Source organism: Otolemur garnettii, unplaced genomic scaffold, assembly GCF_000181295.1.
Source record: "Otolemur garnettii isolate 467f Iridium unplaced genomic scaffold, OtoGar3 scaffold00015, whole genome shotgun sequence".
NCBI lineage: Eukaryota > Metazoa > Chordata > Mammalia > Primates > Galagidae > Otolemur > Otolemur garnettii.
Genome location: NW_003852410.1, coordinates 9,055,712 through 9,075,008, shown reverse-complemented (window position 1 = coordinate 9,075,008; position 19,297 = coordinate 9,055,712). Strand labels below are relative to the sequence as shown.

At 38.7% G+C, this 19,297-nt stretch overlaps 1 protein-coding gene across 1 annotated transcript in view; it reads left to right on the top strand.

Moving 5' to 3' along the window:
* Positions 1-1,710: 1,710 nt before the first annotated feature.
* CNTN4 (contactin 4) overlaps positions 1,711-19,297 on the top strand; it is a 566,875-nt gene continuing 549,288 nt past the window's right edge. Inside the window, exon 1 of the mRNA XM_003785487.3 lies at positions 1,711-1,819. The gene's annotated coding sequence lies outside the window, so the exon portion shown is untranslated. The remainder of the gene's footprint in view (positions 1,820-19,297) is intronic.

Genomic DNA, 19,297 nt, shown 5'->3' with positions numbered 1-19,297 from the left:
CCTATTACTCAAGTTGCTGCTATGAGTTTATACCCTTCTATTATTACTCTACAAGCTACTTTCTAGCTCTAAGAATAATAAGAGAGTATGGTATTGCAGGGGTCTGGACCAAGGCCATTGTTGTATAGACGAGAAAATAAGACTAAGAAAGATGAAGGATTGTATTGTAGATCACCTGATCTTGTTGTTTGTTCTCAGATTAATGTGCGTGTACAGACAACTAGGTTACAATGTTTACATTTGTTAGGTAAAGTCCCCTTGTACTTGTGTCCCAGACCACCTGTTTTTTGCAGCAAGACACAGATTAACATTCATATTTCTGTCTTCCTCAGTGTTCTCCCTTCTTTATTACATGTGATCTTCATCTACCAGCTGTTTACATGTGATAGAACTTTAGAGAATCACGTGGGAGCCTTAATCATAGCCTTTTTTATTGATACAAATGTTTGTACATGTTTATTGAGTCTATCTAATATTTGTTACATATATAGACTGTCTACTGATCCAGTTGGGATATTTGGGACATCCATCACCTTGAGAATTTATCATTTCTTTGAGTTGGGAACATCTCAAAAGTCTTCTACTATTTTGAAGTACACAATATGTTGTTAACTGCAGTCACACTACTCTGCTATCAAATATAAGAACTTATACCTTCTGCCTAACTGTATTTAATCACAGCCTTTTAATGAGTAACACAGGAGCTAAGTCTTCCTTTTTCTGAAATGCAGTGTTTTATATCTGTAACCCAGGCTTGCTTTAACTAAGGTCAAATTTACATAAACAAATGTCTTCAGGGGGCCAGCAGGTAGCATATCTGGGCAAAAGTGAGTGTGGCAACGTTTTGATAAAAAGCCGAACACATGTTCTATTTAAAACTGTTAAATTCTATTCAAATTCCAAAATCTTTCTCCTGCCAAACCAAGCATGTCCACAGGCTACTGCTTTGTAACTCCTTTCTGCAACACGTTGCAGATGGAATAAAGAAGACTGCTCTTTCATTTATGCAAGCAGAATCTACTTCTCCGGCTCCTTTTAGAATACTAGCTGTCCATGGTACCGAGCCAACGCCCCTGCTTTTAACGCCCCGGACCTCTAGTACTCGGTGAAGAAGCACATTCTGGGGGCTATAAAAATGTCCCCCAATTTTCCCACTGACTAAATCGGAAAAGAATATAGGTACATATGCACATCATGGAATCCACAGAGGAAATGGTGCTGCCCCCATCACCTTCCCGGGAGCCGCTGAGAACCCTAACAGACAAACCAAATCACAGGGCAAACCCACCACATGTACCGAACAACCAGTGTAATTATATGCTGTAGTTGAGGAATTACATAAATTGCCCACTGGGAAAGAAGCCTTAATCTCCACCCCTCCCCTGAAACCTATAAACAGCTGTGCGAGCCTCCCTGTATTTTTGAAAGGTTGAACACATTTGATCGGAGAACCAACTTCATTTCCTAATCAGGTTCGATGTGAGGAGAGCCAGTTAGAGATGTGCGCGATTCTCCCAGTGTGCGTCTTTGATTCATGTGCTAATTATGTCGATCCTTTGGGGAACGCAGCCAGGAAGCTGGGTCCTCCTTGATTAATGCTGGCGGAGAGCCATGCAGTGCGCAGCGGAGAGCAGTTCAGCATCTCTAGTCCCAGCTGAGAATATGGTCCCATTATCTCCCAGCTGCCTAAGCAATCCATAAGGGCCTGTTCTGCGTGGATGATCAGTGTAGTGGAAGCAGGGACTTGCTGAGAGCTGAAATCTCTGTTTGATTTGCTGTAACATGTAAAGCGAAACTGGGACATTTTACTTTACAGTCTGTAAGTATCAGGTTTGCCCCCTCTTTCTCCCTACAGTTTCGTGTGAATGTGACTTTGCAAGCCGCATTTGATTTTCTGTTCCGTTGCTCTTTGTTGAATCAAGCTGGTGAGATAGTGTAGAAGCTGTTTGGAGCTTGCTGTTTCTGTCAGATCTCTTACATAATTGATTCATACAAGGAAACGGGTCTTTCTGAATGCTTTTATAGAAGTTAAAAATTACTGTCTTCATTTTAAACTTGGGAGCATGGTCGCATTATCTGTGGTACCCAGGGTGATTAGAGGATATATTTATCTTCTTCTGTACCTATGGCCGTTGCAAGAAAAATGTAAGTAACGCTAATATATAAGCAAAGAGATCATCTTATGTGCAGGTCTGCGTAAAAGAAGGCATGTGTCAGTATATCCGGAATTTAAGATAGTTTATTTTTCTGCTCTCTGCTGCCACTAAGAAATGCAGAAACAGAAAAGTTTCTCTTGTTTTTCATTTGTTTGCTGTTTAGAAACTTTGCCGGCAGAATGGAGGGGAGCATGACTACTGGGAATATTTGCAAATATAAACTGTATATATATACATATATATATATCTTTATATATTTTTATTTTTTTATTTTAAGGGACAGTGTTTAAAAATCTACGTTCAGTCCATTACTGCTTTGAATGCATCACTTCTTAAGAAGTGCTGTGAATTTAAAAAGTAGAAAGTATCACTTCAAATCTGGCTCATTCATCTTTTATATGTCCCTCAATGCCATCTATCAAATTAATATTTGTTATTCATGCAAGATGAATTGATCGTAAAAATGCTATTAGAATTTAATATTGTTAATAACGTTTTCGTGGTGTCTTTCAAATGATCAATGCCTTACTGAAATTAAAGATTGTTATCACTGTGGAGAGGGATTTGTGGATTTTTCTGTCTGGGTTTCCCTAACCTAAAAATAAATCACACTTTTCTTCCTGGATTGAAATGAGAACAATTGAGCTGTTGTGAAAATAGAATTTGAATAAAAGTGGCTCAGAGTACTTGAACCAATGGTCAGAGTTGATGTGGCCCTAAGTGAACTTACAATCATTCTTACCCGAGAGTTTCCACACTGAGCTTGAGACCTTGTAGCCTGAGGATCCAATAATTTCCAGGGTGGAAATACAATTTCCCTGAATAGGCAGTAAGTCTCAAGGCAGAGAAAAGCCACAGACTGTGAAGTATGGGAGCATCTCAGTGGTGAGGACAGAGGCTGTTCTCATTAGATTTGGTTGAGAGAAACTATGCAAGAGAGAAGAGACTCAAAATAGATGGGCATTTCCAGAGCTTGGGTTTGGGGGAAAAGATCACCAAACAATAAAGAACGGGCAACGTCTGATGAGATGAAGTGAAGGGAGAGCGGCCGTGGTACCTCAGGGTCACAGGCAGTCCCAGGGCTGTCCTTGCAGAGAAGTCTGCCTCTGGAAACAAAGTAAGTGTGTGAGAGGGTCTAGTCCTGAAATCTAAAACAGCAGCAAGTGGTTTTGATGGTTATATTTACCCTAAAGAATGGCCTTATGCCTTCTTACAAAACTAAGCTGACTTCTGTACATGACGGTCTCTGAGGTTCCTTAGCCGTGTTTTAAAATAATTCTTGTTTTTCTGACTAATGTCAAGTGTATGATCTTGCACAAGATGTGATCTTGTTTTCAGAGGATGATAAGAATAGAAATAGGGTTAGTTAAGGTCCGATTATCTTGTAAACAGAGTTTAATTTGTCTCCACCAAATTTAGTCAATATGTGTTCTTTTCAATTCTAATTTATTTTTGCCAGGTTCCTGAGTCCCTTTATGTATGTTTTGTAGTCACTTTTGGCTTCCCTAGAGGAGGATTTTCCTGATGTAGTTAAATGCACTTTCTTGCGTCCATTCAAACATTTAGAAATTTCAACTCCTATCTCACAGTGTTAAACATTTTCTAGCGAGTCACCACGAAGCTCAGAGTGTGTTTGCACAATTTATAGGGTGCTGCTGTTACTTTAGCAATGTGTTGATTATTTTATAAAACTGGGAAACCACATCCCGAGTTGTGTTTAATATGTAGAAAAGGGGATTGGATCCTGCACCAGTCAGTTTAAGGTACGGTCTCCTGACAGAAGGGAAAGCCAGATTGGTGCACGTTTAAATCCATGATGATTTGATTTAAAGTTTTATGGAAGAGAATAAAGGGAAAGTCATGTGCTGTATATGTAAAGACAGTGTGTATCTCTGGATGTGTTTACATGCATGCGGATCTATCCAGTGAGCCTGCAAACAATTCTTGTGCCACCCTAAGGACTGTACTCCTAGAAGGTGCCTCAGTTGAGCACAGTGGAAAGAATCCCGGGAATAGGAACATGTCAGCAGAGGGTAAAGCCGCCTGACATTCGGAGCCCTTGGAAAACTTGTTTGATCTGTCCCCAGAGTTGCCGGGTTTAGCACAAAGTAGGGCCAGTCAAGGTAAGACAAGTAATGAGGATTAGTAAACTATCTCTGTGGTACGTTAAGAGGGGAATATGGCTGAATGAACCATAATGAATTGAATAACCCTCGTAATTTTGGATGACCTTAAATGTTAGCAAGCTTGGCTCTGCTTTGTCAAAGTGTACGTCCTGAGGCTGTCTCCAGCAACAGAAGGAGCTTGACTAACCCACGTTAAGTTGCTGTGCAACCTTTAATCAGCTGGCCACCTCTCTGTGCTTTGATGTCCTCCTGTTCAACAAAGTATGATTTCTAAGATACTTTATAGATTAGGAAAGTCTGTGATCTCATGGCACCTCATTCTAACCTCTTACTCACTCCTGGAAATCCTTTGAATGTCTAAGGGGTAGCCATCGTCCTAAGCAATGTAACACTAGGATGTTTTCTTTCTCTCTTCCTCCGTTTCTCTCTATTCTTCCTTTCCCCCCCTCTTTTATTCCTCCCTCCCTCCTCATCTCCCTCTTGCTCCCCTCTCCCTTTCCTTGTCCTGTCTCTTGTCCTCCTTTCCCTCTAAATTCTTCTCTCCTGGTTTTCATCAGTGAGTTCTTCTCAAGTCAAGTTCGACTTTAGAAACAAGGTTGAGATTGTCTGCTCTTTCACAAAACCTGTTTATTTCTACTTTCTCTTCTGAGAATTAATGCATTGAGGTCTGCAGGGCATACTGATGTACACTCGGTTTGGGATTTCACTTACCTGGCCCTACGCATGTGTGTGTAGAAAGGACCCTGAAAGTTACAGGTATGTGTGTAGGTGTGTATAGATGACCCAGGTAATTTTTGAAGTAAGGGAATTCAGTATCTTATATCCTACATTGACAGTAGTTAAGCAGGATTCATCCTAAAATGTTAAACTAACAATATTTAATTTAAAAATAAAACAAGGAAATCCACAAATGACAGTTCATTTCAATGTAGCAAGATATTAAGAAATTATTGTTTTGTTAAATAGTATGGAAAAATAAAAGTCCTAAATTATTTCATTAAAAATACATAATCTGACAACATAGTCAAGTCAGCTACTTTTTGAAACTTAAGTGAAATAAAAATATTTCATGGAAAGTTTTCTTTACGAAGTATGTCTTGTACTCTCAGAACTGTTTATTTCTAGGTAAGTCACTTAGTTAAATAAAACAGGTAATGAAGTTACCAAACCCACCATGATGATTCTAGTGCTTCTTGATATGCTCAAACCAAATTGTGAATGAACTTCATCTGAGCATCTTTCTTGCAAGTTCTGAAAGAAGCTAAATGAATTTCAGAGTTTATATTTGTAGCATTAGGATTATAGTGATTTTGGTTTCTTTTATTGTTATTAAATGAAATAAAAATACATATTGGCTAGATAGCTGGAATGGCATAAAAACTTACAGGCTCATAGTATACTTTACTATTAACAATATATACATTGATACTTTTTTAAAAACTCACATATACTCTAAGATGGATAAGTGGCCATTTGATGACAATAATCACTTAAGTTTGCTCATCTTATTTCAGATCTGGTAGTGGCATAACAGCTTTTAAATGTCAGGTAGAATATTCTTTTTTTTTCCTCAATTTTTAGCAGTAGGAAATATCTGTATATGTGTCTCACTATTCTGGAGTGTGAATATTTATGTTATTTGTTATTGAACTTACAGACTGAACTTTATACTCTGATGTGCTCCATGCAGAGTATGAAGTTAACTCTCCAAATCTCATTAAACTGGGCAGATATCTTGGCTTTTTAGGGAGCAAGTCTGTTGTAAGTAAAATCATCAATACTTTTTCTGTTTATAGTGATGTATCCTTCTATAACCAAAAGGATTCAGTACTTACGGCCTATTTCAATGCAAAGTTTAATGGTGACAGATAACATTTGGTGGCTCTCTAATCCTTGATTATAAAGTTACCAGGCAGCTTCAGGGGTAATCTTTTGGTAGCTTTTGGTTTTAATCTAGTACCTCTGATAACCGGAGATGTTCAATTCCGTATGACTTACTTAATAGTTGTAGTGGTTAATCAGACTCTCACATTGCGTCATTAAAAAGATAAAGTTGGAAATTAGACATAAGTACGGCTCTCTCCATTTTGGACATGTTTTCACATGTCTTTGCCTCTATTCCAACGCATTTTAGCATGAAATTTTATCTGTATTTCAAGGGAGGAATGGGACGATTTAATATTGAGAGGAGCTTATCAGAAGGAGCAGCAAAGGAATAAAGTGTTTCTCATGGTTAGATGTAAACTACGCATTTGGAAGATAGGACAGAATTTAGAGTAGCTGATTGGGCCAGGCATTTGGCAAAGGAGACAAATTTAAGCTTTCCAGAAGGAAACCCTTCATTGGTGGACAGAAATTCAAGGGCCCCGTAAGCAAGCAGAAAAAAAAAAATGTAAATAAGAATGTAAAAAAAAATGAGCATATTGTGGTTGGAAGAGATGTGGGTTCCTGTTACAAAGGAAAATTGTGGTGAGTGAACGAAATAGGTCAAGTGTAAGAGCGCTGGGACTAATTCCAAAAGAGTTGGCATAGGTATTGCTATGTTACTGTGAAATGATTAAGGAATTTGGATCAATGGAGGGATACAGAGAAAAAGGAACGCTGTTGGCTCTTGATTGTACTGGCTGACAAGTGTTAAAAATATAATTATCTTAAATGAAGTGGATGTTATGGCACTAGAGTTAGATTGTCTTATTCGAATGAGGATTTCTAGGGTAGCGTATGGGCATTTTCTGCCTAGTTTAATACCTATTGATAAACCAGTATCTATGAAAATTGTGTGGCTGTCTATCCTGATTGCTAGTGAGTTGCCTTAATTACCACTCCCAATTTTTGATTTTTGTTTTTGGGATTTTTTTCATCTACCACCCCACGCTCCATTCATCTATATTATCCCAAATAGTCATGGGAAATAGGACGGGAAGACTGAATTGAAGAGGTCACTTTGATTACGTCACTTCCAACTTCCTAGGAAGTAAATGTAAAGTTCTCACTCTGGGGTGTATTGTGGCACAGCACGGAATGATTTCTTGAAACCACATCTCTTCACGTTTCCTCTACCAAGCATCACGTCTAGAGTAATAAGTTTAGGTCTCCTAAGCATTTAGATAATGTTCATGTTCTGCCGGACATGCACCTTTCCATGAACCATGTCACTCATTAAACGACATCGCTTGTAAGGACTTCCCCTCCAAGCTAGTTGGAATTCAATGCATTGTCTGGGTGCCTTTCCCATTGGCAAAGCTGCTCACACACAGGCATAATACTTGACATCAGAAGTGAAAACAACCCCGTCTCCCAGAGGAGAACAAATCATGTGTTCAAACATGGTCTCTGGCATCTTTATGATGTGTGTGTTAAGTGTGAATCTGGTAATTTAAGGTGTGTGACTCCTACTCCCATCCAGCTGTCTGGCTGTGTGCTTAGAAGAATAGCAGCAGATTTAGAGTGACACAATCCTTCCCTGGAGTCCCCCTTCCCTGCCTCTCCCTGCAGGAGTCCACAGGGTATTCACTTGATTGCTGTTGTTAACCTCTCTTGTAGTATTATATTTCTTGTTGAAAGAGCTTTTTGTGGCATGTGAGTACATTTAAGAGATGTGAAAGCTCTAAAAATGACTTTACTTTTAAACTTTCTCATTTAAATGATTGAGAAGTAAACAGTTTCTTAGGCTAGTGTCTATCTGTGTGTGTGTGTGTATGTAAGCTAAGCTCTTTAAAAATCTTTAATGTTTATCCAGGGTTGTGACTGAGTGATACATTGGTTATAACGATACATCAGTATTTTTTTCCAGATCATTTTCATAATATGTGAATAATATTCAGGATATTCATTTAAAGTGATAGACTGAAATGATTCATTTGAGAAACATTCTTGATTTTGTACATGACAGTCTTCACTCTTAAAATAACGAGGAAGATAAAATTTGGGACACATTTGAAGGTCGAAGTAAAGCTCTGACAATTCATCTAAAGTATCTGTTTTGGTAAATTTTGGACGGCACACAGTTTTTCTAAAGTGTAAAGTGAATAGCTCTGGTGGAACATTTGATAACTTCAGCTAATATCCAGGTAGACATTTTTAATAGATGTTTTAAAAGAGAAAAACATAAATAACTAGTAAATAAAACACATAGTTTTATAGATATAATTGGGGTTTTTTTTGTTTGTTTTGTTTTGTTTTGTGTTTTTAAGACAGAGTCTCACTATGTTGCCCTCAGTAGAGTGCTATGCCGTCACAGCTCACAGCAACCTCCAACTCTTGGGCTTAGGTGATTCTCTTGCCTCCCAAGTAGCTGGGACTACAGGCACCTGCCACAACACCTGGCTGTTTTTATGTTGCAATTGTCATTGTTTAGCTGGCCTCGGCGGGCTCAAATCCGCCAGCCTTAGTGTATGCGGCAGGCACCCTACTCACTGAGCTATGGGCACTGTGCCATAGATATAATTGTTTAACATAAGGCTCATTTGATAATCCTCCTTTTTTGTGTTTAAAAACAGTTGTAGAAGAGGTTCTTGAATGGAGCAGAAGTTGTGCCAGTGACATGCAAATGTAGCAGAGGTAGGACTTGACCTCTGCCCTCATAGAGTCTCCTGCAGGGTTTGAGAATTAAGCTGAGGAAAAACAAGCAGGAGAAAACTCTGCAGATTTTCTTGCCCGCACATGGGATGTCCCGTAGGAAATGAAGACCCCAAGAAGTGGTGAAGGCCTAAGTGGGTGTATGTCAGGTTGAACAAGCAGAGGCAATGTGGAAAGATGAGTGTAATAATATACAGGGAAACTAGAGGAAGGTAAGAGTGACTTTAACAGGGTCTGTTTGTACGGAATTTCCTCCATTGTGAGTCCCTGTCGCTGGTGATAAGATGTTTCTTTTTTCTGCTTTAAAGAGAATATCTTTCACATGGGAGTTTTATCTCTTGCTTTTAAAATGAAATCAGAAGACCCTTCTTGCAGCTGTTGTTTTTCAGGTGTCATTATCTCAAAATAATCCTTATGCCCAGGTAGTATATTTTTAGAAGGCAGATTACGCCGTCCTCTACAAGCAGCCCTGCCATAAGTTATTGTGTGTCCAAGGATAACTCTAGCCAATGAGGAAACCGTCAATCGTGGAACTTTAGGTCTAGAAGTGATCTACAGATTGTCCTGTCTGTTCCTTTTCTAATAGGTGCAGAGGCTCCAAGACAGAATAGTCATTTTTAGTGTGACTATAAATGAACCCCAGGATTTCCAGAGCCCCATATGTGCTTTCTTCCTGATAAGCGAGCCATTGAGCCATTTCTGCATTTCTCTTAAGATTCTATACCTATCCTATGAAGCCATAGGTCTGTTAAGAGCCAAAGAACTAGAATAGCCTGCAGAAACCAGACTGAAACTATGAAGAGGGCGGTGGACCAGCTGTCAGACAGTAGGGAGTCCACAGTGTCTGTTCAGAACAGCACATGAGGGCCCCTCCAAAGTGCTCTTGCCGTGGAGGCCAGTGTTGCCATAGCTTACAAAGTTTAAATATCGCTAGTTAATGTATAAATGTTTGCAAACCAAACACTTCTATTAAACTCATGCACATCTGGTTTTCAACCTCATGGCAAACTACTTGAGGGATTTCTCATTGGTAGGGAAGAAAACAAGGTGTCCACAACACAAAGTGGCATTCGCTCTGCCTCAAAGGGAGAAAGGATGTCAATTCATTCAGCGACTTGTAGAGAGGAATCTAAGGGGGGAAGGCAGCCAAGCTTGTCAGGATTCCTGCAAGGCTTTCAACCCTAATATTTCTTACTGGTTGTCAATATGCAAAGGTCAGAGTTAATAAGTCATATTACAGATGTACGTATGAAGTTAGTGACACTATCAATAAATATATTTCATTTAATGTTTTCATTTTAAATTGGGGTCTAAAGTTGCCAATCATAAGATTTTCAATAGATATTGATTAATCAAGAAAGTAGAGGACATTTATTGTTGATTCATCACATTCGAGGGATTAACAACTGGTCAAAGTCATGCTTGTTTTTGAACAGAAAACACAGACAACATTCTACTCAGTTTTCTAGTAGGCATTTTAGGTTAGTATCTGATAAAGGAATAAGGCAGACAATGTTTTGGGGTTTAAGCACAGTCAAGAATTTCTTGTGTACCTGCTGATGGGATCAGCAGGAGGGACCCCCATCTCTAGGTCAAGTGGCCTGTGCTCATTGATTCATTTCCATATATTTTATTAATAGTTATCTCAGACTACTATGTGGACAAAGATACGAAATGAAAGTCCGTGTATTCTACTATGGCATATGTATCTGTGAAGATGAGAAGACAGACGCACTCTGCAGGGCACCTGTGGAATTCGGGGTGGCTCTGCTCTCGTCTCACGACTTCCCTTTGCCCTGTCGACTCTTTTCCCCAGCTGAACATTCTCCTGTGATATTGAACTTGATCCCATAAAGAGCCTGGTGAAGTAGGAGAACGAAGCACTTTCTCAGATATTTTTGTGAACGCAAAATTATGTGGGCCTAAAATAGCTAAGCGTTTGAGGCGAATTCTTCTTTGTTTGAGGGCAGGATTTTGTAATTAGGCCACCAGGCTACAAAGATAGGCCTCTGCTTCATTCCGCTTTGATGGACAAAGCAGAGCCTCTACCTCCCAGAGAAGTTACTCATTTCTTAGGAGTTTTCCTTTCTATCTCTCTTCAATGACTGTTGTTTGAATTGACTATTTTGAAACCCATTTGTAACTCTGTAGCTATGAGTACAGCCATCCCTCTCTAGGATATAGTCCTAAGTAGCGTTGAATTAACATGTAGGGAAACATTTTGAGTTTTTTTGGAACAAGATGTTTTATAACTGCAAAGTGCTGTTACTATTAAAGACAATAATTTAGAAGTAAATATTATAGCAACTAAGTGCAAAGGAGCTCTTAGCGCACTATTTTCATTTCAACGTGTAAAAGAAAATTGGTACTAAAATATATAGTGTCTGTCTACCTTGTAATTTCTTTCCCCCAAGTGTATTGACTTTTCTCTCCTTTCTGACTTCCCTGTGGTAAGTCCGGAGCTTACCTAAGTTTTAAAATGGCCAATTAGAGGGATTTACAGCGCAGACGACAGCTTTGTCCTTTTTCTGATGTCCAAGGGCTGAGGACTGTGTCGTGATTAACTGGGGGGACAAGTAATGTCATTTAAAGACACAGAGGTTGTAAGGCTTACCACCAAAGGGAGCTGGCTCTAGGCTTTGGTAAAGAGGTCCTAGCCCTGTGCGATCCTAGGGAATGATGAGAGGGATGATAGAACCTGCAGCCTCAATGGCCCTCTGTTATAGCTCTGTTCCCTTAATCAAACACACAGCACTCAGGGGGTCATTTCTCCATTATTAGCAAGCAAATCCTCTACTGACGTAAGATCAGGTACGCATGTACCCTGCCTAAGCAGTATATAGGTAAAACGCGTGGTGTCCCTCACAGATACGAGGTACATCACCTTACCTACCAGTATAATCCAAGCTCTTTACTTCCTATAGTCTATAGAAAACACAGCCTTCTTAGGCAAAGCCGCGGCATGGTTCAAATTGATGCAGTATTTTAAAGTCAGAAATCTATACTCGGTATTAACAAGGTGGTTACATTTTCCACAGAGACTCTAACAAATGATGTAGTCTTAAATGTCAATTGATTTAGACTATCCCTCAGCCTGACATCAATATTAAGGCTTTAGTGGTAGCTCTCGCGTGAGAAATCATGTTTTGAACTTGGGATTACAATTAATGTAGCAATACAATATGTATTATCTTGTATTACATTTCTTTTCTCCTGTTAATTTGACTTAATGACTGCTAATAAGAAGAAATTTATTATTTTAGTGGCCCAAGAGTCTGAACATGAGGTAGTAACACTAGGAGAAGAATGGTTTGGGCAGTGCTTCTCAAACACTAGATGTGAAGCGCAGGTTCTGATGCTGTAGGACGGGGTGGGGCTTTGGATTCTGAACTTGGGATTGGCTCCCATGTGTGTCAGTCTCGGCATTCTGCAAATGGCGCTTACGTCATAAGGATAAAGACTACTGAAATTCTTCCTTCAATCCAGATTGAATTTTTTTTTTTAATTAAATCATAGCTGGGTACATTAATGCAATCGCAGAGTACAATGTGCTGGTTTTCTATACAATTTGAAATATTTTCATCGAACAGGGTAACATAGCCTTCACGGCATTTTCTTGGTTATTGTGTTAAGACATTTGTATTCTGCTTTTAGTAAATTTCACAAGTACCCTTGTAAGATGCACCGTAGGTGTAGACACAGACATTTCACTTGACAGGTGTATAGAATTATCAGTCTAGTAAAATCCATTTCCTCTTCTGATTTTAAATAACAATAACGAACAGTTTTACCCCCAGATTGATTTTTTTTGACTAAGGAATTTCTTGGGCATCTTTTTCTCACTGCACTGTTATTTAAAATCAGAAGAGGAAACGGATTTTACCAGACTGATAATTCCATACACCTGTCAAGTGAAAAGTTTGCGTCTCATTGTGTATTGTCCTCAAGCTTATACCCTATATTTTGCTTTCTGTCCTAAATCTTTGTCTTCTGTCCTAAATTGATCTGTTGTGCCTTTGCCTGATACCCAAGCCTTGTCCTTAGTTGATGAAAGACTTAGAAGTAAAAGATTTTGACTCTTTTACCTGGGAAGGGCACTTTCTCTAGAACCTAGGAATTAAGGTTTATACTGGAGACAAGACAGATCTGCTCTGTATGGCATATTCTGGAGTTTATGAAAGATACTTTGGCTTATATTTCTTGTGCTGTGGTTCTTAACAATGAAAGTGGGCTCTGCTAATATATGCCTTCTCTGGTTCCCCTGAATGGTACTTATTTCTCCTTGGTAACATTGCATATTATGTTGCTGCTGGTGGTGACAACTCTCAGGAAGGCAAGAGGCCTTTTTTTTTTTTTTAAGTTCTCTCCATTTGTGACATGGTGACAGCTGTCATGGGAATGGGGAAAGATAGAGCAATTTCTCAGAGTCCGTCAAATGAAGCTACATTCAATGCTGTAACTTAATGAAAGTTGCTTCATTGTGACATGTGTCAGAAGCTTTGGTGATGCAAGTGTGGAGGGATCTTTTCAGAAAGATTTATGCTTCAAGTCTGGATTTGAGCTGAAGGGACATGACCTTGGCTTTGAACTTACAGAAGGTCACCGCCTGTAATAAAATCCAGAGTCAGTGTGAGGAGGTTTTCAGACCAGGAAGGCAACCGAGAATAAACAAGAATGCAGAGGTCCTCTGTGAAATGTACAAACGGCATGGCCGGGGGACATCTCCTTAGCTTTAGGCTTCCCAGAATCCATGGATACCATGGGGATATTTAAGTAGTCGTCTGTGTACTTAAAATCAAAAGGAATGACTGACTTTTTCAATTTCAATAAAAATAACCCTTGTCTAATGAATACGTACAAATAGTCCTATTTTCTCATTTGAAATTCCAATTACAAAACCAACTGTGGATGTATGCATATTTGATAAGATTGGGAAAAAAATAGGGTGGAATTGCCAACCAAATCTTTTGCCAATCAGCTTTATTGAGCTATAATCCTAAAATATAACTAACACGTTTACATCGTACGGTTCAATGAGTCTGTGTTTTTAATATGTTCACAGAATTATATAACCATCACCACAATCAATTTCAGAAAATATTTATCATCTCCAAAGAAACCCTTTACCTCTTCCCAGTGACCCCTCATTTCTCCTAAACCCTCCCCCAGCTCTAGGGAAATGTGAATCTCCTTTCTGTCTCCATGGAGTTTCCTGTTCTGGATGTTTCATGTAAATGGAAACATTCCACACGGTCTTTGGTTCCTGGCTTCTTTTACTTATCATCTTGTTTTAAGGGGCTCTTCATATTGTAGCATGTATCAACACCTCGTTCCTGTTTATAGCCAAATAATACTCCGTTGTATGGATGCGCCCCATTTTATTTATTCATTCTTCTGTCAGTGGACATTTGGGCTGTTTGAACTGTTTTAGACCACAGTGAAGAATGACCCTGGGAATATTCTCGTACGGGTTTTTGTGTGGATGTAGACCTAAGAGAGGAATAGCTGGATCTGAACTGCAGACTTCTAACTAACGCATGTTTAAATTTGAGCAATCCTGAAATACAATGGATTTATTTAAAGAGAATATGTAACAAGGTATAAAAGAAAATTATTTTCAAAGAATAGGTCTGCTTTGTTAAAGGAGGTATCGCTCCTATTTTTAGTCTCTACAAAATAAATGTTTCAAAAACCTTTATCTGTCTCTAATAATTTCTCGAGATTATTAGAGATTTTAGTCTCTACAAAATAAATGTTTGGAAAAACTTTGTCTGTGTCTTCTAATTTCTCCAAAGCTTAAAGATATGAATACTAGCTAGGAAGTTAAATTATTTATTTTTTAAAAAGTAAAGCAAAGAATTTTACCTTTCTTTTTACTCAGAGCAAGATACTTGCCACGTGAAGAAGGGATATTCACAAACTAGTTAGCGCACTGGAAAAAACAATGTAACCAAATCCCAGCTCACCCTTTCAAGGCTTAAAATGTTTGCATTGCGAGAGAAAAAGTGGTGGGGAAATTGTGCCGTCCAGCCTGTGAAATCCAAAGGTTGAGGATGCAAAAAGACATCAAGTCAGGATTTTCTCATCCTTGAACGTTCCTATTAGGATAATAAAATGTAAAGGGTACCCATATTGGAATTAGATCTTTACTGTGTATTGCTGAATGTGTCGACCTGGGTAAGAGCGTTTAGGAGCAAAGAGGCTGAATCAGTGCCTTGGGGATGGCGATCCCCAGTGCGCCGCACACACCTTGGAAGGCTGTTTGGATTGGATTTGATTACCACTCCAGTGTATTTGATGTTTTCCAAGTATTCTGCGGGGACTGCCTTTTCTTTTTCCAATTGAAAATAGGTTAGAGAAATGACATAAACATGTTAGTGCTCTGAGAGGAAAAAATAAAGATGTAGAGATGTTGCTGAAAAAGTTATCCTCTTTGACCTGAATCTTAAAGGTAATGGGAAAATAGCAACTGGCTGAAATGTCTAAAGATATATAGTCAGTAAAGCTTCAGTCAGGTGAAAGCATCTTAAAATGTGTACATGTCCGTGAAAGACAGAGATAGGAGACTCGTTTAATGTGTTCCAAAATAGGCCAAAGCAGTTATTTGTTTATTCATTCATTCATTCATTTATTTTTATTTCAGATTAATAAGGAGGGTACAAACGTTCAGGTTACATTGTTTTCATTTCTAAGGTAAAGTTCAAGTTGTCGTTGAGCCCTTCAATCGGGGCTGAACACCCTCACATTACTCACATTAGGTGAGAACCTGCCAATCACCGTCCCTCCTCCCCCTTCTTCTCCCGCCTCCCCCCCCCACTAGACTGTACATGTGGGTGTGTAGTTATTTATATTTTGGTTTTGTATTATTACTGAGTCCATTGGATACTTGTTTTTCCATTCTTGTGATAGTTTATTAAGAAGAATGTGTTTCAACAGTCGCCAGATCTCTATTGTATATACCACATTACTGTAATGTTGAGTGCAAAGTATAAAGCTGCATTAATTACTGTTGCTGTATAACATCTCATCGCTGCTGCTTTTTTCTTATTTTCACTTTTCAGATGCCAAGGTTTTCCATAAGTTTTACTCCTAACAAATGTAGCATCTGGAAGGCAATCAGTACTGAATGCAGCTTTTTAAGACTATTGAAAATCTATATGCAGAGGCAAATATGGAGATAAACAGAAGGAAATGGTTGACCTAATATCATGCAGTTCTATTTTTAGTGTCCTAATATAAAATGTATGCACTATATATAGAAACATAATATCACATGAAAGTAGAAATTAACATTATAGCCCTGCACACCCATGGCTCTTTCCAAGGCAGGTTTCTTACCAAACATGTTGCATTATGTCAGTTTAGATTGAATCAAGGCCAGCACAAGACCAATACGTGCTCTCTATATTATGTATTTTAGTGATGTTTTATTTCTAACCCCACCTACTCTTTAACAAATTACCCCTGACTGTAACTACCGTTCTCTCCACACCCAGCTCCCAAGCCTTTCTTTCTTTCTCCAAATTCTCCTTCCTCTCTGTTCTCTTATTTAAATTTATTCTCAGAGAGCTCTGAGAAGACCCTGCTTCAGTAGTTGGAGTTCAGAGAGTTAAGAGAAGTTAACAGAGCCACGAGTTCCACAGTGTATCAACTAGTTTCACCTAGGCCTTGTAGCAAATATAAAGGACACATTATTCTATAAGGCTAAAATTGTACTGATTGGAAAAGAAATATCCAAACACTAGCCATTCCTGCCATCTGTAATTGTTAAAAACCAAAGTTACCAAAATAAAAGTTGATTAATAAAGTAAATACAGCATTTTAAAGCAATAAAGTTGAAAACGTACTGCTTTATACATGGATAAGTAGGAAAAAAAGAAATAAGGGATAAATGCACCCACATTTTAAAAATCTTGATTTACCAAAACACATATGGAATTCAAAGTAATTATTACTTGCAAAACAATAGCTGTTTATTTTTTAAAAGAGTAACTATTGCAGTCTGCACACTCTTTCTCTCTTATAGTCATACAATGTACTTTTACATTTTGATAGATACAATTCTGATCTTCCTGGAGTTTGTTTTCTTTAATAACTACATGAATATGCACGTATCCCTGGTGGGAAGGGGCAGGAAAGGAGATCATACTTTACTGAAAACATGACGGGACGCCTGGTTTACTAAAAGCATCAGCAGAACAGAATACGTGAAATGACTCGCATCCTTGACAACTGGTTTCTTTAATCCCTGCACAAACCTCTTTGCATCCCGTTTCAGGGTTTCCTTTTTCTGTGAACGCAGATGTGACATTAATCTCTCTGGACTTTGCCTGCCTCTCAGAAGATGCTTCCAGCTGCAGTGTGGGTGAACTTGGCATTGGTGCTTTTCTCTGTATTGAGCAGAGGTCTTAGCTGTGTATTGTTGATGTGAACTCTAGATCTTTTATGGCTGGCACTGTTGTACGGCTGAGGGCTGTGACTTAAGAGTCTCAGCCTTGTTTCATCTTTTTATCTAAATGTCCTCTGGCATTTTAATTGGTTACACCATCCTCCTTTAGCTCTCTGTCCTGTCACCTTGGAAGTGTTTGCTAAAAGCTGCTGTTCACTCTTGAGGACTTTCACTAAACGAGGGAAACATTTGCTGTTAGTGCTGTTGTGGGTCCTTCTAGGGACATCCCCAGAATTTGATGGGGGTGGGTTTACGTGGCTGTATAGAAATGTCCTTAAAGACGTCAGTGTCTTAATTGACCAATGGTGCTGGGAGATCAAATCTTCACACTCCTTACTTTATCTTTGTGTAAACTTGGAGTGCAAACTCTCAAAGCCTTGCCTCTTCTGGAAAACACCTTATCTGTCTAATGACAAGAATTGAGCCTGGGTACCGCGGTGCTCCTTCCTGCTCTTTTCTTGAGGATTACTTTAAATAGGAATACCTGCCTAGTTTTTAAACATGATTTGTCAGTGTGTCTTCTGAAATCTTGTCACCCCAAAGATGCTTTTTCATCTTCAACAAAAATAGAGCAAGTTCATTGGTATTCCTGATGACACATCTTCTCCACAGCTGGGTACTCTCTTCCCCTTTTAAAGCTGCCCTCAGTTCTTTCTGAAGCCATCTCTGTCTGATGCAAGAATCTATGTCTTACTGATGCAAGAGTTTCTGCTTCTCCTCTGTTTCCAAATCTGTGTCTCTTTCTAGTGTCTGCCGTCAGTTCTAGGTTTCAGTTCTGAATTCTCTTTCATTTGATCATAGGCTCTTTCTAAAACAATTGGTGTACTTTTAAGTTTTCACTTTTTTCCTTCAACTATTGTCTGAGCTGGGCTGCTGTCCAGGCTTTTTCTGAAGCTGAAGCCCTTCACTTGTCTCTCAGAGGGTTGCTACCTTCTCGTTCACAGTTCTTTGTAATTATATTGTATCCAGTTGATGGTGACTGGACTGTCCTTTCCCTACAGAGAGTCCCAGTTTCTTTTGCCCCGGTATTTTGTAAAGAGGACCCCTGTTTCATCATGTCACATTTCAAAAAGGAAATCCATCACATTTGATTATTTTACAGTTCAAAGTCATTACTTATGTTTTATTCAGATTGGAGTTTGATTGTGTATCTTTGAGTATGTCAGAAAAGTAGGAATACATAGTACCATCCATGTGTGCACCACTGAGTCCTCAACCTCCAATCTGAATAAAACTGAAGTAATGACTTTGAACTGTAAAATAATCAAATCTGACTGCTCAGTCCATCAGCCTATGAAATAAGCATAGTACATGCCAGAGATGCAGGCATATCCATTAAAATAAACACTAAATATCACTAATATTATTGTTAATAAAGCCATGTTATATAGGATATGAAAATAATTCAATCTTTGAAAAATCATAATCTGAGATAATAGTACTTTATTCACTTACTTCTTCCACCATAAGTTTCCCAAAATACTTTTAGCAGGTAGATAATGTGGTAGCTTATGGAAATTATAGCTGGTCATTAAGGTTTTTTTAAGTTTTTGCTTAGGCAAAACTTGTCACCTCTATGATAGAATATGAACGAAGATTTCTTTCATCATTCATATAAAAGTCTAATCCTTCTATCATAAAGAAACTTGCCCAAGACTGTTTATTGCAGCTCAGTTTACAATCGCCAAAATGTGGAAACAGCCTAATGCCCACCAACCCAAGAATGGATTAACAAGCTGTATATGTACACCATGGAATACTATTCAGCCATTAAAAAAATGGAGACCTTACAGCCTTTGTATTAACCTGGATGGAAGTGGAACACATTATTCTTAGTAAAGCATCACAAGAGTGGAGAAATGTGAATCCTATGTACTCAATTTTGATATGAGGACAATTAATGACAATTAATTACACAGTGGGGGTGGGAGAAGGGGAGAGCAGAGAGAGAAAGAAGAAGGGAGGGGTGGGGAAAGGAGGAGCAGAGA